Here is a 24,217-nt window from a genome sequence, read left to right as displayed (position 1 = left end):
GGTTAAGAGAGTATCCCTCCATTGGGGATGTACCCCCAGAGTCCTTTTGTGCACCAGGGATACATTCTGGTTCCATTGTCCGAAGTCCCTTAGACTTCTCAGGCCTTTTAGCTAAGACCCATGTTCAGGGGATCTGAAGACTAAGGTATTCTTAATGAAATTATTTCCAAAGATGTGTAAAAGGGGAAAATAATTGTTTTCAGTGGAGAAAACTGACATACACATACACAGCATGGAAATACAGAGCCACATCAGTAGAGGCAAGTACCCACTTCTTGTGGTTTTCCTGTACCAAATCCACAATCCCAGTCTAAGGTGAGAAGCGCCACACAATCAAGATGAGGAACAGTCTACAAAACACCTGGCTAGGACCTCTCAGGTTGTCAGTCATAAAACATAATCAAGTTTGTGAAACAGTCCCAGCCAAAAGGAGCCTGAGGGAACACAACATCTAGATGAAATTTTGATCCCTGGATTTGGTTGTTGAGCAGGAATTAGTGATGCTAAAAACAAGAAAATCTTAATAATATGCACATCAAGTTAAAACAGTGTATCAATTAATATGTCCAATTAATTATAAAAATATTCTAGAGCAATGTTGAATATTAATAAATAGTCTGTTTATTATGGAATATATAAAACTGAGTTATCTATGCAATATTTCAGTAAATCTAAAACTGCTTCTGAATATTTAAAAAAATTTAATGTAAATCAATGAAAATGTAGTCCAAAATGTAATAAATATGAAAATGCCAAATTTCTGAGTGTATAAAATAGCAGAAATCTTTATAATCTTTGGTTAACGAGGCATTCTAGATACAACAGTCACAAAGGAAAAGATCAAACCAAAATAATAAAGTATTTTGAACAATCAGTTGACTAAGGAAACAAGATCATCCACATAACTGGAGGAAGTATGATAATCTGATGGGAGAAGTATGTTCTGAACATAAGGAGCCCAGAAAACTCAACAATAAATCTCAGTTCATTAAAAATACACTGAGGTTCTGATAAGACAATTCTTAAAAGAACATGTAAAATTGGCTGACATTATATCAGCAAGCATTAGGGGAACAGATCAGAAGCACAATGTAATACACACATTTGATTTCAAATGCCTTAGATGTAGAAACACTGAAACCCAAGATGATGGTATTGATGGAGTTGCCAAACAACGCAGCTATTTTGGAAAATCGTTGGACAGGACACTAATTATATTCACCACATGATCAAACTATTTCATTTACAGCTGCAGACTCAAGAGAAATGAAAGCATATATCCATGTAAAGCCAGGTACACAAATGTTCCTGGGAGCATTGTTCATATGTAGTAAACTGTAGACAGCTCAGATGTCTTCCCACTGAGGAAGAGATTTTAAATTGTTGAACACTCACACAATACACTAAACAGAAATGAAATACTACTGTTATCTGCTACAACATGAGTAATCCTAGAAAACATTGTCACAGATGGAAGGCATTTGGCACAAGATCACACACGCTATGATTGCTTTACATGTTGTCTAGAGGAGCCAATCTAGAGAGACTGAAAGTCGGGGAACAGAGGCTACAGCCTTGGCTAGGTCTCAAATGGAAGAAACTAGTAACTGATGCATTCATGTTTCTTTGGGGGTCTATGTATAGTTCAAAATTATAGTGGGATGACTTTTGAGCATATATAGAGGAATTAAAAACCTAAACTTGGTACTTTAAGAATATATTATGGTATGAAATAATATATAATATAAGTTGGTCTGCCTTTTTCAAAAGAAAACCTTGAGAGAATTTGAGGACCCAAAATATTAATTGAATATTCAGGGAATATATTTATTCTTATGTTCTAATTACTGTTCCTATAAATAAACTACATACTGAGTGACAAATGAATTTCAATAAACTCAAAGATTCAGCACTGTATGCATTATGGTATTTGACCATGGTTTCATAGATTTAGAAATTAACAATGAACATTTATCTTAAGGGTAAGAGCTCTTGGTTTTCATAATAAACCATGTTGTTAAGTCACGTACAGATTAAAAGGAAAACAAAGGCTGGGTGGTGGTTCTGCACTCTTTTAATCCCAGCACTCAGGAGGGAGAGGCACAGAGGTAAGTAGATCTCTGTAAGTTCAAGGCCAGCCTTGTCTAAAGTGAGTTCCAGGACAGCCAAGCTGTGACACGGAGAAACTCTGTCTCTACAAACCATAAAAAAAAGGAGGAAAAAGTGAACATGTAAACAAAACATTCAGTGAAACGAAATTGTGTGCTTCAGGAGAAATGAGGGAGATTTGTCTGATGATCAGAACCTGAGAAATGGTGCAGATATAGGAGATAAATACTCAGCCCACTCAACTGGAAGAGAATAAACAGAGCACATGGAAAAGGAGAGTAGGAATCAAAATAAAAAAAAAAGAAGCCAGAAATTAATTGAATAGTAAGGAAAATGGATAATTAAAAAGAAGTATTCTCTGTGAAGAACACCAACATAATAGATAAAATATCGTGGCTAAGCAGATGGCTGTAAGGAAGAGATACGTAATAGGCAAATATTAAAAAGTTAAAAAAATGTTAAATATGGCAGATTGTCGATAAAAATATAATGAGCTAAATGTGAACACATTTGAAAAACTTGTTAAAGAAAGACATATCTAGAAACCAGTGTTAAAATAATACATGAATAAACAAAGAACACAAAACAGAAACCACCCACAAAATGAAAAGGTGTGAAGATCCTTGCCTCCAACACACCCTTCTCACAGACCCGCATGCCCTCGGCCTCTCTGGTGCCCATTCTCAGCTGCCAGTTTGTCTTATCCTTTTTCTTGTCCGATTGCTATTTCCCAATTATCATTTAATGAAGGTGTTTAGACAGGTCTGGACTGTCTTCCTGCAGTTTCAGGGAAAGTTTACATTCCTTATTATTTTCCTTGCATGGTGTGAGATGTTTGCATACTGTGTGAATGTGTATTGCTGGGAGTGGTATAATAAAAAGCTGAGCAGCAATAGCTAGACAGGAGGTATAGGCAGGAATTTTGGGCTCAGAGAGAGGATGTAGGAGGAGATAATTGAGGCATGAGTGAGCTGTGGAATGAGTAGGACACACAGAATGGGACAGAAATAAAAGCCATATGCTAGAATGTAGAATAATAAAATATGGGTTAATTTAAGGTCACAAGCATAAGCTAAAGGCCAAGCCTTCATAATAAGTCTATGTGAAATTATTTGGGAGATGGCTGAACAGAGAAAGACTCACCACACCTGCAGCTTTCCTATTCTATTTAAACACTTTAACAACAACAACAACAACAACAATAATAATAATAATAATAATAAACTATTGTAGATAATATTATGCTTTTTAAGGTTTGATAATGTCAAGCATTTACATCAATGCTATAATAAAAGCCTCCCCTCATTTCTTTCGCTTTCATTCCTCCTCTGCTATCCCCTCCTAACTGCATGTTCTTTTTTAGTCCCACTGAATCCATGTGGTGCTGTAATTGTGGGCATGGGTATAAAGCTTCTTGTTGTAATAGACAGTGATCATTACAGAAACCCACTACTGGACAACATGCAGAACATCCCAGACTTCAGAAAGCTCAGCTCTAAAAGGGTCGATGTATACGCACTCTTCCCACAGCTTAAGGAACACTGCAGAAGAGATGAAAGTTGGAAAAGCCAGAGGTAGGGGATGACTACAACAAAACTGTGTTCAGGACATAACAGGGCAGTAACACACATGAACTCATATTAGCCTTGACTGTATATGCACAAGACTGAGCTAGACACAATGCTAGCATGCCTGTAGGGAGAGAGCATGAAGCTCCACCATAGCCAAAGAGCTATTGGAAATGGATGGCTACAGTGACAGGAAGAGTCAACTTTGTTTGGGGTTGTGACCACTTTGAGGCTGTTCATGCTTTGCTACCTTGTGGTGACATCTTGCTTGTACAAATAAAGCCTATCTGAAGGTCAGAGAATGGATTTTACCACTAGCTACCTATAGAGATCTGGAGGTCTGTACAGACAGACAGGAAGTAAGGTAGCTGGACAAAAACAGGATATAAGCAGGCAGAAAAATGGAACTAGATCTCTTGTGTGTGCTGAGATGTTCTGTGGCTTGCTCCTTCTCTCTAATCTCTCAGCATTTCCATCTATGTCTGACTCTGGGTTTTTATTACTTAGACCAATTAAGAACTCCATTTACAGTACCTTCCTTAATTCTCTGCATTGAATTAATATTTCAGTTCTTAGATTTTTAGGTTACTTTTATTTGCTACAGTTTCTTATAATTCAGGCTGTTGTGCTAGCTAATCATGATCACTGATGATCCTGCTTACACTGATGGAGGGATTATTGTCATGCAGGCCAAGTTTAAGAAGTGCTTGTGGAAATGAAACCAGAGGTTTGCCTGTGCCAGGCAAACACTCTGCCAAATGGGTCTGACCTATAGTTCTTGGGTAGGTTGTGTAACCTGTCTTCCCCACTCCTCAGAGAGCCACTTTTAAGTTTTCTATGACCTCACTATTCATTCTTTATCCCTTAGAGGTCAACTCTAATATTGTCTGTTCCTAGTTTGTATAATTCACACCAATTCTGACTGAGTTTTATTCTGTATTTTTGATGCAATTCAAGTATAAGTAGCATTTGCTTCAACAACCATAAGTCAACATCACTTGAAAGAAATGACAAAAACCCAATATTTTTAAACATTTAAAACAAGTATTATGGCTTTCTTCTGACTCTCCACGTATTGTCAGTTACTTACAAGGATATTACCACTATTCCCACCTGTAAGAAAAATCTTAAATACCAACCACTAAATAGAGGTTTCCCGTTGATGTTATGAACAGAAGGAGAGGGAGGGGTGGAAGAGTGAGGAGGAGGGAAATGGAGGGGGAGAGAGAGGAAAAAGAGGGGAGGGGGGAGAGGAAGGGAGAGGGAAAGGGAGAGAGAGGGAGGTAGTCCAGATTTCCATGTGGTATAGTTCCTGACCTCACAGAGTCCATTACATTGGCTATAATATTTTCTTTCTCCTATAGGACTCTTAAAGACAAAACAAATAGAACAATAATGAAAGTGACCAGCAAAAAAAAAAAAAAAACAAAAACAAAAAAACAAAAACCAAAAACAAGACAAAACAGAAAAAACCATTTGTCTGCTCTGGGCAAATTTCAATATAGAATGAGCTTTATAAAGGACAGTATAATTTTGTGCTGCTCTTTAATTTATACCATGTGAATTTGTAGCTGGCTGCTTAGTTCCTGATAAGAGGGTATGGGCCCATTTCTTTATTCTTTCATTTAATACATAACTATAAATCCTCAAATCGTGCAAGAAACAAAGGAAAGCTTGTTTCAAACAGAGGAAACTGGTTTGGAAACAACAAAGGAGATGTTCTGCTCATTTTCCCCCATTGCTCAGCAGACCCAAACTACCCAGAACTCTGAGTTTCCGAGCTTATGACCACTCAGGTTAGGCAAGCACAATCTCCCAGACTGGGAGAACGATGGGGTAAACATCATGTGAATGAGTGAGTGAGTGTGTGTGTGTGTGTGTGTGTGTGTGTGTGTGTGTGTGTGTGTGGTGGGGAGAGGTGAGGTGAGGTTGGGAGGGAGGGAGAGAGAGGATGGGGTAGAAACCTGATTATAGAAAGGATCTTCAACTGTAACATTATTTTGTTCATACACATGTCTAAGATACTAAATTTAGAGGCACCAGAGCTGTTGAAATGGGAAAGCACCCCCCTTTATCCCCTGTGAATTTAAGGTACTTCTCTCCTAGCACATCCCTTAGAGAAAGCAGCCATAGGGGAAAGCCGCTGGGACCCCTAGTTGCTTTCATTAGACAACGTAGACATCAGGAAAGGTAGGTGAAAGTAGCAGTGACCATTGGCCTAGATTTCCAGTTTCTCTTTCCTCCCTTATAAATCTGATCATCTCAATGAAAAGTGCAATTAAAATTACATTAAACTGGTCACAAAACAAATGTAAAAGTCAAGAACTGGAAGAGGGCCTACAGGAAAGATTTGACAAGCATGGAAAAGGAGGGAGGGGGTTGGCAGAGAGTAGCTTTTATCCACATTGACTCATCTGGGAAGTGTTGATATATGCCTTTAATCCCAGCATTTGGGAGGCAGAGGTAGGCAGATCTGGAGGCCAGATTGATCTACAAAGTGTACAAAGTGAGTTCCAGGACAGCCAAGGAGGTTATACAGATACACTTTGTCTCAAAAGTAAATAAATAAATAAAAATGAAAAATTTAAAATTGATTAACTCAACACTTCAGGCCTCAAAGCTGTAGAATTTGTCTGTTTGCTTTTAATGTTCTATAAGGGCCAGTATAGTGAAATCAACCCCCTTCTTTGGTCCCAGGCTAGGAATAATTTTTAAGTTATTTGTTGATTCTTTAAAATTTCATACAAACTTATCTGTAGCCACAAACTCTGAACAAGCCTGATGTCCTCTATATTTCATAAACTGAATCACAGTCTGTTACCTTTCATTTTAACTTTTCTGACCTATATACTTTGAGAAACTCTCATTCTGTAGCCTGAACTAGCCTATAACTCATGTAGCTCAGACTAACCTCATATTAGTAGTAATCCCAATGTCCTATAGCTCAGGCTACCTTCAAATTAGTAGTAATCCCCCTGTATCAACCTGCCAAGTGCTGGGATTACAGAAATGGGCTTCCTTGGACAACCAGTGTGTCTTTATTATTGCACATACAAATAATTTGCCCCAATTTTTTTTCATTTATCAGTTGAAGAACATTTTGGTTATTTCTAGCTATTGGTAGGTTGTGACTAAAATTGTTGCAAATAAACATTTTATTTTTATTGTAAATAGATATTTTTATTACATAAATATCTCAATTGTAGTTTCTTCTCTCTTTATGCATCTAAGTTCCTCCCTACCTCCACTCCCATCCAGATCCACCCCCTTTCTCTCTATTGTTATGAAACAAACAGGCTTCTAAGGGATAATAATAAAATATAATATAATATAATAAAATATAATAAGATAAAACAAAAACTAACACATCAGAATTAAATAAAACAAATAAACAGAAGGAAAAGAGCCCCAAAGAAGGCACAAGAAACAGAGATCATCTTGTTTACACCCTAAGGAATCCCATAAAAACATTAATCTGGAAGCTCTACATATATATATATATATATATATATATATATATATATATATATGAAACAAGAGAAGATAAATTACATATAAATCAAATCAAATAAAAATTAAAAATAAGACATAAATTAATAAAAAAGGAAAGCCCTGACATGATCTAATACAAGGAAGCAAAGATGCCTTTGGCTCTATTTTCTGTTGGCCATCTTCTGCTGGACATGCAGCCCACTTTAAGAATAGTTTGTTTCGCTAGGATATCTGAATCTTCTTCGAATCCCCCAAGACAGCGCCCCTTACCAGCAGGAAGTAGTTTGGAAAGAACGACGCCCAAATTCCCAAATATTGTGTATAAATGTTTGTTTTCATTTAATTGGACTTTGTTATATAAAATTAAATATAAATAAATAAATAAATATACAAGTGGAAAAAACTAAAAAAAAAAAAAAAAAAAGAATAGTTTGTTTCTCTAGAAAGGCTCCTTTGGAGAAACTAAATTTTCTTTTACAAGAGGCTATCAATTAGAGGTAACGGGCATGTATCCACTTGCCCGTTGAGCTCTACTACCCCATCTGGTGCAGACTCCTGCAGACCCTGTGCATGCTGCCTCTGTCTCTGTGATTTCATATATGCATTGAATGTGTTGATTTAAATAGCCTGGTTTTCTTGTATCCTCCTTTCTCTCTGGTTCTTAAACTCTTTAATCTTCTGCTTGTGTATAATTCCCTGAGCCCTCAGGAGAAAAATTTGATAGATACATCCCATTCAGGGATTAAAGTTCCTACATCTCTTATTCTCTGCATATTATCTGGATGTGGGTCTCTGTATTTGTTCCCATCTGCTGCTGCAGGAAGCTTCTCAGATGATGGCTGAGCAAAGCACTGACCTATGAGTATAGTTTTTTGTTTGTTTGTTTTTAAGAACAGTAGTATTTGGTTTTCCCCTAAGTCCTGGGCTATCTAGCCTCAGGTTCTTGGTCACCCAACGTTGCTGGGCATGGGTTCCACATCATGGAGTAGGTCTTAAGTCAAATCAGATTTGGTTGCTTACTTCCACTCACATGTCTTACAAGCAAGACACCATTGTACAGCAAAGGGTATGTGGCTGGGTTGGTGATTATATTTCTCCTCTTGTAGTGTGCAGAGTTTATTCCCATATCAAAGACACTAGCAAGTAAAGATGAAGGCTCATTGTAGACACCAGCTGGAGTTCTCTGCATTGTGCATTGTGTAGATGTTATCTTCAGCAATGGGACCTTGACCTCAGTTTGTAGAGAGCAACTTTCAGTTATAGCATCAGCCTGGGTTGTTTGGGGATTTCCCTTTGGCCAACAACTCAATTAGATGTAACTCAACTCTGCTACTGGAATCTTCATTTGGTGTCAAAGAATGGCCAGTTGGGCTCTGTCTCCCTCATCATTTGCTGATTTCATTTAGAGCACCTTCCATTTGGGCTTTTATATGAACACAAACTTTCACTTTACACGGGTCAAATTTTAGAGCAGTTTTGTTTAGGCTTGGGGATGAGGTTATACTTCCTTTAATGTGTGCCACTACATTTGCTACACATCCGTGCGAGCACTTTGCAGGTAGATTTTTTTTTACTTTAACTTTTCATTTTAACTATTATATGGCTCTTTAGTATCTACAGCAGCCTGTGCCAACATCTACTTAAAGTCTTTCATGCTCCAGGAACAATAACTTACATGTAAAAATGATGTCTGGAGTGCCTACAAGAGAAACATTTTCACAGTCATTTTCTTTACTTGGAGCTGAAGTTTTTCCCACTTGTCCTATGAAACCATTCTGCCATCAGCAGTAGCTACCACACTCATATGTATCCAGCAGGTTTCCTTACTTATTGTCTTCTTTTTCCTTTTTCAACTTCTCAGGTAATTTCATAATTTTAGGTGTCAGTGCTTTTCATCATGAATCTGCTTCTTCTCTGTTGGACACTCTACCTCAGCTACCCACAGATCTCCATATTGTTTTTAAAAACTCAAGTGAAATCTAATCCCAATATTAGTCTACATCATTGCTAGCATTGCAGAGAAGATAATTTGTCCCCTGCATTGTTGTAAAGACACTTTATCTGTGACCCTTAGCAAGTAATTAGTAATCAGCTTCCTGTTCTAGGTATTTACTATGGGTGACATCACGTTTGTGCATGACTGCAGGCATTTCTGGTACTCAAACAAAATGGTATTTTTTTTTTTAATTCTTTAGAAGTATTATTTATTAGACTGAATCAAGTAATATCATTTCTGCTTTTTTGCAACACCTACGAATGTTCTCTGAGCCTCTCCCCCTCCCCCCTTCTATCACTTATTAGCATTGTAGGTAAGGTGCTCTGGAACACTGTCTTGGATGGAGCTTTTTGGTGTCACATCTCCAGGTCAGACAATTAATAAGAGTGAGTAATGCTTACTTATTACACTGTGTCAGAACAATGCATCCAAGGTTTTTATGTATATTATCTCATTCATTCACACCTTCTCTCTCACTCTCTGAAATGAGGGTTTTTTGTTGTTTTTCTTTTGTTTTTTAGTTCTCACTATATAGATAAGACAGCAGGGCCGGGGGGTGGGGGGGAGGTGTTGTCCAGTAAGTAGCAAGGTTTAAATATCCATTCAGGCAGTGTGACTCTGAAGCTCCAGTGTTTAGCCAAACCTCTGACATCTATGCTATACTTGGCTGTAACTCTTTGAATGTTATAATCCACAAGTAGGGAACCTTTTTCTGCTGAAATAGAAAAAAGGCTACCCAGTTTTCTTCCATGCTAAACAGACACAGTGACACTTTTTCCAGCAAAGACAATGAATCAAGCAAGGGTGGTGTGTCTTGATAGGAAGAAATTTCCCCTTGTCCTTGTACTAATTTGACAGACTGCTCCTTCCTGGGCCAGGATTTGAGGTGAGCTATGATTAGCCCCACCTGCCTGCCATGTTTATGTTAATGGCACACACTGATTGGAGTGCTGAGAAGCCTCAGGGAGCCTGAGTGTGCTATCAGTATTCCTAGGCTGTCCAATTTGTAACCTTCTAGGGACTCAGATGAAAGTCTAGGAGTCATGAAGTTGTGCTCTGCCGAAGAGCAGTTGAGGGGAATAATTCACCTTTAGGTTTTCATGCAGCTGTAGGTAGCAGCATCAATTAGCATTTGTGAATTCAGTGGTGGACCTCATTTTCCTTCAATTATCTCCTGATAGATGTATATTAAAAAACCAAATGAACTTTGAACAGCTGTGGTATAAAAAAAAGTTTTTTGGTCCTTCTCAATCTTAGATGTTTATTGACAAAGTAATTTATATGTATATTTTTTACTTTAGAGATTTTAGTTATTTTCTATGCAATATCTTTGTCTAAGGATAACTTGAATAAAATAAAGATAGACTGCCCCAGTTATTATTAGAGGTGATAATTTGCAGTCTAAGTGTGTTGCCATGGATACCTAAGAACCCCCAAAGACTGGGGCCTGGGAGTCAGGCCCTAATCCCGAGGTGCCTTTCAAAAGCACCAGCTGTCCAGAGCCTGAAAGGCGTGGCAAATTACACCATTATTAGAGAGAAATGGTATGGCTAAGCTAATTATTTGTGGGCTTTAGACACAGGTGTTCATAAAAGGCTGAACGTGCACTCCTAATCAAGTCTGATTGGGCCAGAACAAGAGCCCAGCATGGGACTATCAAAGACTTGTTTATAGTGTCTTTCATTTAAATAATAAAAGAGGCCACTGTAGGCCTTCTGTTCAGCAGAGTTAAGACATTGCTCTGAGTTCCTCATAACAGGTAAACATATTTGGTATTTCTTTTTTATTTCATTGAGCCACAGAGTTCTGTTTTCTAATATTTTCCTTTGAAGTCATTTGCCAATTTCATGTATGTTGGCCACTCTGTGACTTGGTGCTGACCTTCACTTCTGATGAACACAGCTGAACTTTATCGAAGGGATAACTAGAAATTTATTACAAATACTATTCTGGAAATTAACCACTGGGTAATTTTCCTGTATTTGCTATTTTATTGCCTACAGTATTTCTCTAGTATTTCTTGTGCTCATTTTTTATCAAGTAACAAGTGATTTAAAAATTTACTTTAAATTTTTCTTTCATGTAATATTATTTGATTCAACTAGTGTTTGAATATTATGAGTTGTTAAAATGTGTTTGAATGGGGGAGTGCCATAGGGATTAATTTTAATGTGATGTTATATTAGAATATGAAAAAATACTCCTATTGTCCAAGCAAAGCCTCTTTAAAATGGGGAAAATAATGGTTATTAATAGTTATAGTACATGGAGGAGTTTACATTCAATGGTTACCAAATAACATTCATACAGCTAATATTTTACTTCCATATGATAGTGTTGTAGATTTATTATCCTGATATAATTTTCAAATGAATTGACTTGTCTATTTTAAGATTTGTACTACAACCTTGTATTAGAGATGTGACCTATACTGTTACCTGATAATATTAGAATGCCCCAGAAATCACTTTACTCTACAGTCTTTTCACTTCACATGTTTGCAAATGTTTAGAAATTCAAAAAAAATATGAAAACATATTTCTATGGAGACATAGCCTCAGCTGTAATTGGATGATTCATCTTTACCTTGAAGGCAGACTGTTAAGTGAGACAGATGTGTCCATGTACAGGTCAGTGTGTCAGCAAAATAAGAGTGTGGGCATGTAGGAAGATAGAGAATTGCATCTTATCTCCAACTTTATTCAAACTTGCAGCTCTGTGCTTGGATATATTTCCTTTCTGGAAATTGTTATGAGGTCTCTAATGAGAGTCAGTGGTGACTTTTATAATAATACCATATGCAAAGACCCAAGATAGGAGTCAATACCTCCCAACACCAACCAATAGGTATCATGCAATGAAGGAGTGCCCTCACAGGGAAAACATTGGTCATGACTATCTTGAACTTGCAATGGCAGTAAAGTTCATTCTGAATCACTCAGTAAATTTTCAACAATCAGCAACCCATTATCCATTGTAGTTGTAGCTCTTGCAAAGGAAGGACTGGACTTAGCTATGGTTAGGTAGGCACCAGTGCTAGTTGCATTGTCTTTTTCTACCATAATACAATTTCTCTTTTTCTGTTTTCATCTCTCATGGTTTAGAGATGTAACTGCTCCAATATGTCTGAGGAATAGAACCCTGTTTGGACTTTCTAAACCTATGGCCCTCTCATTACTGTGAGAAAAATATTGATTCTGAAGGAAATACAGGATCTCTGATTATTAATGGGAGTGATTGGAGCATATGTGTCATTCAGGATGCCTGGCCTTGATGTAACAAGCACCCAGACTCTCAGGAGCCAAATGTCTGAGAATGCATTTGCGCTCCAGTTATGTGTTCATATAAGCTGAGCAGATGGTGCTGTTCATGTTAGTCAGCAGGAACCCGGACTCACGACACTGCACATAACACCTGCTACTATAATCACCATTGTACAGGAAAAGCAAATCATGAACTAGCTTCTAAAGTTTATGCATTGGTGACACAAGTAACTTGTCCTCACATTGTGTGTGCTCTACAAATCATACGATCATACTTAAATTCAAAGGACATTGTCCAAGAAGTATTAAGTAAAGATGTATGTAGGGAGCAATAAACATAGCTAAAGCATATGCTCCAAAGGGAAATTATACAGATAGAATTGTTTAAAAACAAGATACTTAGCTGTTATGCAAAAAGATAAATTCCCACAAGGAGAACAGGAGATATTGTATTATGATGTGGCATATGCACACATTGTCTCTTCTGTTTGAAAATCATCCCAAAAGATTCAAACACAAGAGGAAACGTGATGCATAGAACAGAAGGAATTTCTAAGAAAGGTGCAACTTAAACTTCCTTATTTTAAGAATCATAATTTATAATGGTATAGCTTAAGTCTTCAACTTAAAAAAATAAAAAGAAAATTAGTAGAGGAACAAACACTAAGAGCCTGAAGGAAAGCAATTAACTAATAAATTTATATTGGGAATAATAAAATAGAAAATATTAAATTAGGAAATTTGATCTCTTAAAAAATATCTAGGTCATCTAAAGCAACAATAAAGGCAAAAAGCCACTAACAGTTTTGAACAAGAAAGTATAGAGTACATAAAAAATAATATTAGCTATGAGAATAAATCCTAACAGACATAAATACAGGGATAGAGAGAGTGTAACATTACCAGAGAAAAGTTTACTTAAGTAACTCTTGAAAATGTAGGAAAAACTAACCAAAAAAAAAAATAATAACTTTGGAAATAAAGACATTACCAAGTAAAACCTGGCTTTGATCCTGTTTAATGTTGGCAAAGATGGAAGTTTGTGGAATCTTTCATTTGCTGTCAGTGGGAATCTAAACTGAAGACAATTTTTGTAAGGAGCCTTACAATCCCAGTATGCAAAGTATGCATACCTCCAGATCAGCTATATTAAATTCTAAGTATTTATACTATAGGAGAAATAGTAGAGAAGTTTGGCACAAGGTTACTCATTGTTTCATCGTTTTTTAAATTTTTTTTTTTCGAAATAGAATTTTACTGTGTACTTGTGACTGTCCTAGAATTCATTCTGTAGAGCCTACTGCTCTAGAACTCAGAGATCCGCCTGCCTCTGCCTCGCAAGTGCTGGGATTAAATGCATTGCTACCATACTTCCTCATTTGTAACAAAAAATTAAAAATGACCTAACAGCTTACAATTTTAAAAAATTGCACATGTAAGTATATATACAAGGAACACAAATAATGTAAGAATAAATATAACATATGAATTGTATCAGTGTAGTCAGAGACCTTTTGAAATTCTGTTTTATCTAGAAGTAACCGAATGAGAAGTGTATGTAGTCAGATTTTAATACTCTCTTTTCCTCCCTGGTTTCCAAATTCATCTTTACATCTGGTAAGTTAGACACTGAATAGGTAGGTATATTGCCTCATTCTTCCTTGGGTAACTTTTATTCTAACAAAGTTATATGAAGGGAGGAATAAGGAAGGTATGTGTCCCTAAGGCAGAATTTTAGAAATTAAGATTCATATTTAAGAGATAAGGAAAGAAATGGAGTCTTTCTAGATGACTCTGAAATATATTTCTAGAAAGTAAACACTCAAGCACCTAGAGAAACTAGTCTAGATTAGCTTGATGCACACAGAATCAGGATCCATGGGGAGCAGGAATAAATATGAATTGACTTTACTTGCTAATGTGTAGAGATTCAACTGAAAGAGACATAGTGGAGAAGAGTTAAGAGTGCCGATGTTCTAGATCTCTATGGGGTTGTAAGGCTAACTACTAGATAATAGTAGCCAACTCCTTCATAGCAAGAATTCTGTATCAGAGTCTACTCTAAGGATCACCTGTATTAACTAATTTAAATTTCTTGAACAGTCCTTTAAGGAAATAACTATTTCTATAAGCTTCATTGCACAATTGAAATTAGATAAATGATCATTGAAGTCACTATGTCCCAGAACAATGTCTCAGGCCCAAGCAGACTAGCTCCAAAGTTTCTGTCTATAACTGTTTGTAACCATAGATGGGTATATTAAAACACCAGAAACTTCAGATATGACTGTGTTGACTGAGTAACTTTCATTTACTTTTGTGTGTCAAACTTGTATGCTGACAAATGTGTAGATGGTGGATAAGGAATGGTAACTTAGACTCCCCTGACTTGTGTGCATCACTTTGTCAGTCAGCTTGTTTGCTGATCTTCATTTTATCTTCCAAATATATTTTTATTACTCACTGAAAACCCTCTCATAATGTTCGTTCCCCTGCAAATAATTAGTTAGGCCCCTTTCTATCCCCAGCATTCTTCTAACCTATTATAAACACAAGCACATAATTTCACTGACTCATGTGACTTCTTATTGGAGTCACATGTTTGAGGACAAGTTGACCATGTGGCTTAATTAGGCTCTTTCCAATGATCAGAAGCAGAAATTTCTCCTTGCTCAATCAATAGAGTTTATTACAGGAAATCAGCCAAACAAAACAAACAATCAATGAAGAACAGGGAATACTAGTTCCTTTCTGATATCCTAGAGTACTCTTCAAGAAATAACTTCTCTCTAGTGCTGTTAGTCCCTTCACACCAGGCAAGTGATTCCCATCTAATGATGGCCAATGGTCATCCTGATAAATCAGCTTCTGTTTTTCTTTTCCACTACACCTACTATTCCTACTATTGTCTTTATATTCTTTCTATTCATCTCATATGTAAATTTCCTAAAATTTTAAGTTAACTATCTCTCAAAAATTGTGGATTCCAGTAGTCACAGAGGAAGCTTTTGGGATTTTAGATTATATATTATCTAATTGTTTGGGGGTCAGAAACATTTTCCTGTACAACCAGGAATAACTAAAGACTAGAGTCATAAAATACTGCATTATGGAGACAGTTTCACCAAATGAAGATTGAGCCAAGGACAGCTTTAAGACTACCATGTCTTTAGAAAGCAAAGTCATGTGTTTGCTAATAGAGCTTAGCACAGAACCTTTAGTATGTTAGACACACAATCAATTGTATTAATTGAGTGTAAAAGTGCAAACTATCCTAAGATGACAAAATACTCATCAAAGAAAGTAAAAGGCAAAGTGTTTTGCAGAATTATTAGGTTAGAAGGAAAGTGAGATAACAGTGTGTTTGAAGAGGTAAAGGATACAATAGAAATCTGAATTCCTCAGATAGTTGCCAAGTGCTCAGAAAAAGCGCAGGAGTAAAGTATTGTAGCTATCCAGAGTTGAATGGCCTGCCTTCCTTATAGGTGCAATATATTTGTAATCATCAAGAAGGTTCCAGAAACATTGAAAATCAGAAATGCTAGCGAGAACTGGTGCTTCTAGTGGGAGATCAGGATGAAACTGATGGTATATTTAAAGTCTCTTTCTAAACTCAGCATCTTTTCTTTTTTATCAAAAACATTATGTTCCAGAAGATATCTTTCAGGAGCTAGCCAAACTGGTCTCAGCAAGCACACTCTTACAAATCATCATTTGTGTAACAAAAATTTACATGGGACACTCTTACCCTTAATAAGCATAACTTTACTATCATCTTCCTAAAGGCTGTTTTAAGATGTAAACAAGATTATAGCTCATTAATAATGTCATTATTAGAACTTCAAAACTACCTAACTTTAAAGAAATGATCAGATCTTGCCCCTATTTTATAGAGGAGGAAATTCAATTTTCAAAAAATGGTGCTATCTGATGAATAAAATCAGGATTCATTAGGCTATCATGATGTGTTGTGCATTTGAGTTCTTCACTAGGGTAGCTGTGGACTTGTCTTGGAAATCCCTATAACAATTCTATGAATGGACACAAGAACAATTTTCTGAGTGTAATGGATCCGGAGTGTAGCTTTGCCAGCTAGAACCCTGCCAGGGTACAAGACACTTGTGGAAAATTTAAGTACTTGTCCCTTACAGGTCTCTTCCTCCCCACCCAGCTGTAGAACTCCAGTGATCTCAAGGTTGAGCAAACAAGGTTGTTCTCATAACTTTCCGGTGTGCAGTGCCTGTGCCTTGATCCCAGTTGTGGGTGGTGCATGATTTCCTCCTATGCTTATCCCAACCCCTGGCTTGGGTGTATAAGCCCATTACTCTCTGTAATAAATGGCAGCAGCTTCCTCTTCACTTCTCGTGGTGGTCTGTTAAGTGTTTCAATATCTATCTATATACTCCGCCAAGCTTGGTACCTTGGCCGCTTGGGTGTGGCAACCACTAAGTATCATTACTGGTCCAAAGTGAACATCACATCATCCCCAGATTCATATGATGGAATTTTGAGAAGTTGTGCAATGTAAGTTTACAGTGATAATAATTTGCATCGATTTTCTTAATTATTATTACTTGTGTCAACTCTGAGTATCTATCTTTATATTAAGTAAAAATGTCAATTCTTCAAGGGAAATCATTATTAAAAATAAATGACTACAAACCAGGAGTTCTTTTATGTCTTCCCAACAGTGTCCAACTTGTTTTGTCTCATAGGTATGACATGCAAATTTTCTATATGTGAAAGAAAAATTTGTGAAATTTTGTCTTTCTTGGCCCTCAATTAGTATTTATTATTCCACCTCCCCCTTACAGCTTTTCCTTTATATCATATTCCCAATTGTGCTTTCATTCATTATACATAAATAAGATATATATATATATATACATATATATATATATATATATATATAATACATTTATATTATCTCCCTACTCTACACATGAGAAAAACATTAGTCTGTCTGGTTTATATTATGTAACATATGCTCTCTAGTTCTTTTCATTTTCCTGCAAATTTTATGATTTCATTCTTCTTCATAGCTTAATAAAACCTCATTGTATACATGTGAAATATATTCATGCCAATTTTTCTGTTGATGGGCATCTAGGCTGGTTTTGCATTTTGATTTATTTATACAGCACTAAGCATTGATGTCCAAGGCCTATGTGGTGTGTTGACTTAAGAGTTCTTCAGGTATATACTTGGGGGAGAAATTACAAGTTTTCATTTACATATCTATGTTGCCAAAAGAGGGACATATTTTTGTTTTTCCAAGTATTTCCTGGCCATTGGTATTTCTTCTCATGAGAACCATGTATCCAATTCACTTACCCACTTATTGTTGAATTACATGGATTTTTAAATGTATTTTAATTAGTAGAATTTTATAGATTTTTGATAATAATCCTCTATCTTGTTATAGTTGGCAGTTTTTTTTTTTACATTTGTATATTGTATTTACTATGCTGATTGTTTTAGAAGATTTTTGAAACATTTTTCTATCTAGAATAAATAAAGAACTAAGAATGTTTTAAAGGCAGGTACTATGTTATTTCAGTTAGTGTACCTCTGTAGTAATAAGTTGAGATCATGTATGAAAATCCTCCAAGAATTATTCTTATCAGACAACCTTGCTTTTGATATCCAGGGTCTTTTTTATTCCATGTACATTTTAACACTTCCCCCCTATTTTTGTGAAGATTGGCATTGGAATTTTGATTCAGGTGCATCAAATATTTAAATTGCTTTTGGTAGGATAATCATATTTGCAATATTAATTCTATGAACCCATGAACATGGGTTCCAACTTCTATTACTCTCCATTATTTCCTTCTTGAGAGTTTTAAATGTTTCATTCTTTTTGTGTCCTTCGCCTCCTTGATTAGTTTTACTCTAAGGATTTCTGTTTGCTTGTTTTTGGGGATGTGGTGAGGTTATTGTGGGTGGGATTGTTTCTAGTCTTTTAGCTCTTTTAGCTATGAAATTAAGAAGCTCGAGTAGAGAACCACTCTCAGAAATCAGCCGTAAAAACACAAGTTTGCACCTGATGTTGACTTCCAGGAATCCCCTTTCCTGACTCACCAGATAGCTCCTTTGTTAAAAGGATAAAGAGATGATCCAATGTGGACTTTGGATGGATGGTATCGTGGGCATACATAAGTTAATCAAAGTAACCAATCCCTACCCAGGTTGTAGGTTGATTTGATATCAATATACTGTGTGTGTAAGCTAGTCTATTTTGCAATTTTATAACTGGAATATTCATAAATGATACACATTCTACACTAAGCCCACATATTGCATCATAATTGGGAGTGAAATAGCATATGTGTTCATTTTAGTAGTACTATAAATATCTGGTATTTATTGAATATTTATTATATGCCATGAGATGTGCTATTTCATGTCTTTCCTTAGTTAATTGTTGTATTGGTCCTATCCTTCTGTTAAAGTTGGAGGGATTTCCTCTATATCAGCCCTAAATTGTTTCTCTAGTATCTGAGGCATTGTTTTTATGACAACTGAGATTTCTCACAGAAACAAAAGCCTTTGATTTTTAGGAGTATATTTAGTCTTGTCAAGTGCACACTTCTTGGCTTCAATTAATTGTTGTATTTTAATTGCTTACTTGTTGTCTTCAGACTTCAATTAAGTAGACTTGTAAATAGATTCCATATGACTTTTAGGCAGGGTGAGGAATAAAGATCAAGAAACACCTCTTAGAATATGGATGGATACACAAACAAGCCAAACTTTTTCTGCTCATAAAAGCTTTGCCTAGATCTTAAGATTTTTTTCACATGTATTATTTTTTATATTCTTCATGGAAGATTTGTCTTCCTGAGGATTATAGGTTGTAGAATACTGGAAACTGGATTAACTCTTTTCTCTTTTAATTCAGAAATTAATTAGTCTTCGATTTTTTTCCTTGTAGTTAACATTAATATTTGACACAGGACAGATTTCTGCAAAAACCTTTCTGGCAAACTATGTTCTCTGATTTTCTACCAGCCAGCTTTGCTCATTATGGAGATACTGTTATACCCATTAATCAGGGGCAGCATGTGTGTTATATGAAATCATGTATACACAGCCATTGGGACCTGGAAATAATTGCTAATGAACTTCAATCTCCTCCACAGCCTCAAACCATCAACCTTGCCCAATGACCTCATTGCCCCTCAAACCCCAGCTGGACACACCTCAGTTTACTCGCATGTTTTCCCCTTAGAATGCTCAGCTAACAGTCACAGTGTCTGAACAGCTAAGTTCCTGAAGCTTGGGATTTTCTGGCAAGGAGATTTAGAGCAGGGTTCTGGCATGTGACTACAGTGTTAAATCCCTACAGACTCAAAGCCTCCTGAGACCCTCTTCAGATGCTAATGTTCACACAAAGTGCTTTGTCCCCAGCTGGCCTTCACCTGCAGCCCTGACAGGCAGGAGCCTCTACAATGACTCCAGGTTTCCATGAAAATAGGAAGAGCACAAATGGCAGATGACAGAGAGCTTGCAGAAGCCATAAAAAATCTGAAGTCAGCTTCCAGGCAGTTAAAACTAATTGCTCTGAACACAAAGGCTAGGCAGAAGTCCCCTCCTCCTGCCACTTTTTTATTTGTTAGAGTGACTTGAATTTTCTGCTAATGTTCACACCTAAAATTAAATGACATGACCACCACTAATATCCAAGAGTATTTTTAAGCACAGGAAAGGTGCTGTGTGCTAGTCGAAAAAAAAAAAAATATCAGGACATTTAGAAGTGTCCCTAGCGGTTTCCTTTGTTTTATGGGGCACTCTGGAAATGATACATTTTATATCATTTCCTAACTATGGTCAGATTTTTTTTTGTTATTATTAGGCATGGTTTGCAGCTCATTTATTTTATGAGATGAGTAGAAAGCTACTTCAATTTTCAATAGACCCCACGATTCACTAAAGACAAATTAAAAGGCATGCCTTCTTTTTCACCTTTTCTGCAACTAGTTTCAAGTTTAACTAATTCATGTTGTCCCAATTTACTTTTTACTTAGTCTAGAAGATACTGATGGGGGTGGGGAGAGTTGGGGGGGCAATGAAATGGTCAACTGTCCTTCCCAGCTCCCAGGACCCTGCATCTCAGTAGAGGCAATTTATAAGATCCTTTGTTTTAAGAATAATGAGTTAAAGAATAGTGGTTTATTTTGTTTTAATTCAGAGAGTCCCTTTGTGAATAAAAGTACAGTCTTTCTAGATGTGTATGTCCCTTTAGTTGCTCTTTGTTTCAGAATATATGTATTGATACAAAGAATAAGTAGCATCTAAAGTGAACTTATAGCCAACTGCCAATGCATCTCTCTGTGTGATAATGGCTTCTCAGAAGTGTTGCAAGCCATTCACCCAGTCTCCAGATTTTATCAGCACATCTATTCAACATGTCTATGCCTGAGCTCCAGGCTCCCTCTCAACATGTATATGACTTCTTAGGGAGTGCTATGTAATTTCTTTCAGTTAGAGTAAGGATATAGCAGGAGGAAACCAAGGTAAGTTGGTGGCTGTGTTTTTTGCCATTCTCAGTATTTTATACCCTTTGTCATCTAATTTGACTTCTTCCCACCTGTTTCCTCACTGTGAAATAAAAGTGATTTATACCTCCTGAATTTATCTCACAGTCAAAAGGAAAATGGTGGCCAGTTACAATGGCTAATGGTGGACTTTGGAAAGCATAAAATTAGGATGTTATTCCCAACTAAGATAATATTTTGTACTTGGAGATAAGATATATATACATACATACATATATATATATATATACATACACATACATACATACATACATACATTCATACATACATATACTGTTACTCCCAGTTTTCCATAGGAAACATTTCAACACTCATAGGTATAGTCTCAAAATTATGAGTATGAAGCTTTGCCTACCCACTGTAGTTCAAAACTGTATAAATTTCAAGAACTTAAGTTGAAGCTTTGGCTGTTCGTATTTGAGGGTTATAGATCATCATCTGCAAGAAGGAGGAACATGTGACTTCTATTTGAAAGCTAAATGGTCCTCATATTAAGTCCAACTTTAGCAAATAAATAGAAATAAATAATAAATAAAATATTTTCTGTTATAGTTAATTTATCTTAAATGACATTTTTCAGAATAATTTCACCATTTAATAATATTAACTAATAAATAACAGTCTTAGACTAAAAGTTCTATTTTCTTTATACAATTTATTTTTGCTGTTAATCTCTACTGCTGCATAATTACTAATGAGAAGTTATGTAAAGTTATAAGTAGATTGGTTTATTTGTTTTTTATAACTTTTTAATAGTTAAAGTTATTTTCTCATTAAGATTTCAGAGCTCCTCTAACTTTTTAAAGACTGATCCTTAAGTGTTTTTTTTTTTTTTCCTTGAGTACATGAAGTTCAGTACTGGGCAGATCCTAAATAAAGCACATTCCTATGGCTCACCTCAATGTGAAAGTTGCAGTAACTGGGGGAGAGAGGGAATGATAAGCAAACAGTATGTGCATAGGTAGGTGAATTATACTACATATAAGTGTTAAATATCTTGTAGAAAACACTAACCTTCATTTAAAGAGAAAAGGAAGTTGAGTTTCAGGTTTTGTCTTAATGCTTGTCTAGATGAAATGACTTTGAAAAGGAATGATTAAATTACTAAGATCATGTTCAGTTCCAAAAACAAATTGAAGTAGATGTTCTTTTCTCTATTCATCTTGGAAGTTATTGTGACACATTGTTAAGACTCCTGTCCTAAATAAATGACCAAATACTTCACACCTGACCTTGGGCAAAGAAGATGAGCAGCAGTTTGTTGGTCATGTGTATTTGCTCACACTTGGAGTCTAACAAATGAAAGTAAAAATTCTCTATTATCTGCCTTGCTATAAGAACTTGAGAAAGCCTCAAAAGCCTCACTGTGCATTCTGCATTCTTAGGTAGGACCTTCTCTAAGAGGAAGAGAGTCCTGCACAGCTACTTCCCTCATTCTGACCAGCTGTATACTACCCACTGCAGGGAGGTTGCAACATAATAAATTGCAGACTCCTGCCAGCCTCCGAAGTTATTCAGTCAATCACATCTTACCAGAAAGTTCAGAAAACCAGGCTGTCTTCACAGCCTGTATAGGTTTACTTCATCCCCAAACATGTCTACTCTGGCTAGACATGTCATGTGGCATACTGTCATCAAGTACAAATGACCAACAAACTGCTGCTCATTGCTTTTGCTCAGAGTCCAATAACAAGTGTTTGGTCATATGTATAGGATAGGGTATTTAAATTTAACAAGGTGACCAGTAGAACAATCACAAGTGCACACACACACACACACACACACACACTATATATATATATATATATATATATATATATATAATATGTATATTAGATTATATATAATCTAAATAGAAAAAAAGAGTCAATTATGGAATTTCTGTACCAAACAATAGTATAATGTCAGGGACAACTAGGAATTACAGTGGACATAGACATAAAATAAGCTAGTTAAAGCATACCTCAGTAAGAGAAAACTGTTTAATACAGTATATATAACATGTAGTGTACTACAGACAAACCCCATGGGACAAAACTGTGGCCCTACCCATGCACATAGCAGATATCAGTGATGTTTTGTTGGGGAATCAATTTGCTTGGTAGGACAGAACAAAGAAAACCAATAAAGAACTGAGAATATCCAGCACTCTGAATGATAAGTATCCATTCCCCTTACCTGGTTAGGAGAGACCATTCACAAATGGTGTAGAGAGCTACCCTTCCAGGAACAATAGGAATTGAAAAGTCATGACCCAAATGTACAAGACTCTCCAGCTAAATGTGATGATGTAGGTAGATGGAAAACAAAAGGATGGGAAAAAGCCCTAACAAGCGTAATTAAATAAAACATAAGGAACTTTCATTAATTTCAGGTAAATTAGCCATTGTGTGCAATGACACCAACCAATCAAAATGATCTTACCATCCTAATGATCATAATGGCTTCAACACTAGCTTAAATATTAGAATATAACTGAACTATATTGGAGACTGAAGATTTAACTACAGAAAACATCTACAGTGTCAGATATTTTTACTTGGAAACTCTACTAAACACTTAAAAATTAATAATTATACATAATGACCACCAAAAAGTAGAAGAGACATGAATTTCTTCATAAGAGTTCCAAAAGTAACTTCAAATCAATAGAACACTGAGTAAGATATAGGTAGGCACTAAAATTAAGAGCATATTGCTATTTGTAATTACTGTAAATAAAAGAAACAATGTTTAGTTGTCCTAGCCACATATTTATATTAGTTATTGTGGAAACACAAATTAAAACTACAATAATATTTTGTCAGAATGGTTAGGACAATGTAGGTGATAACACCAAGTAGTGGATTTAAGGAAGCTATATCAACCACATATTGCTGGTATGAACAATAATTTATCCAGTTACTCTTGAGGATGGATTGTTGTTAGGCTCCTTAAAAATTAAACATACAACTACTTAATCACCAAATGTTTCAATCCTGGCTATTTTTAAAAGGGAAAATGTTATATTTGTACAGGTAATCATACATGCAAACCTATAAAATTATTTATAACATTTAAAAAAGTAATAGTTAGAAATTAAAAATAAAAAAGAAACATTCACTTGTCCTTTAAGAAGTTAATGGTTGTGGATGTTATAACAAATCCATTTTATCAAATTCTGCTCAGCAATACAAAATAATGCACTTCTGACAGACACAATAACTTGTATAATATGAAGAGAACAAC

This window comes from Phodopus roborovskii, unplaced genomic scaffold, assembly GCF_943737965.1.
Source record: "Phodopus roborovskii unplaced genomic scaffold, PHOROB, whole genome shotgun sequence".
In the NCBI taxonomy this organism is placed as follows: Eukaryota; Metazoa; Chordata; class Mammalia; order Rodentia; family Cricetidae; genus Phodopus; species Phodopus roborovskii.
Note: the sequence above shows the minus strand (reverse complement) of the source record.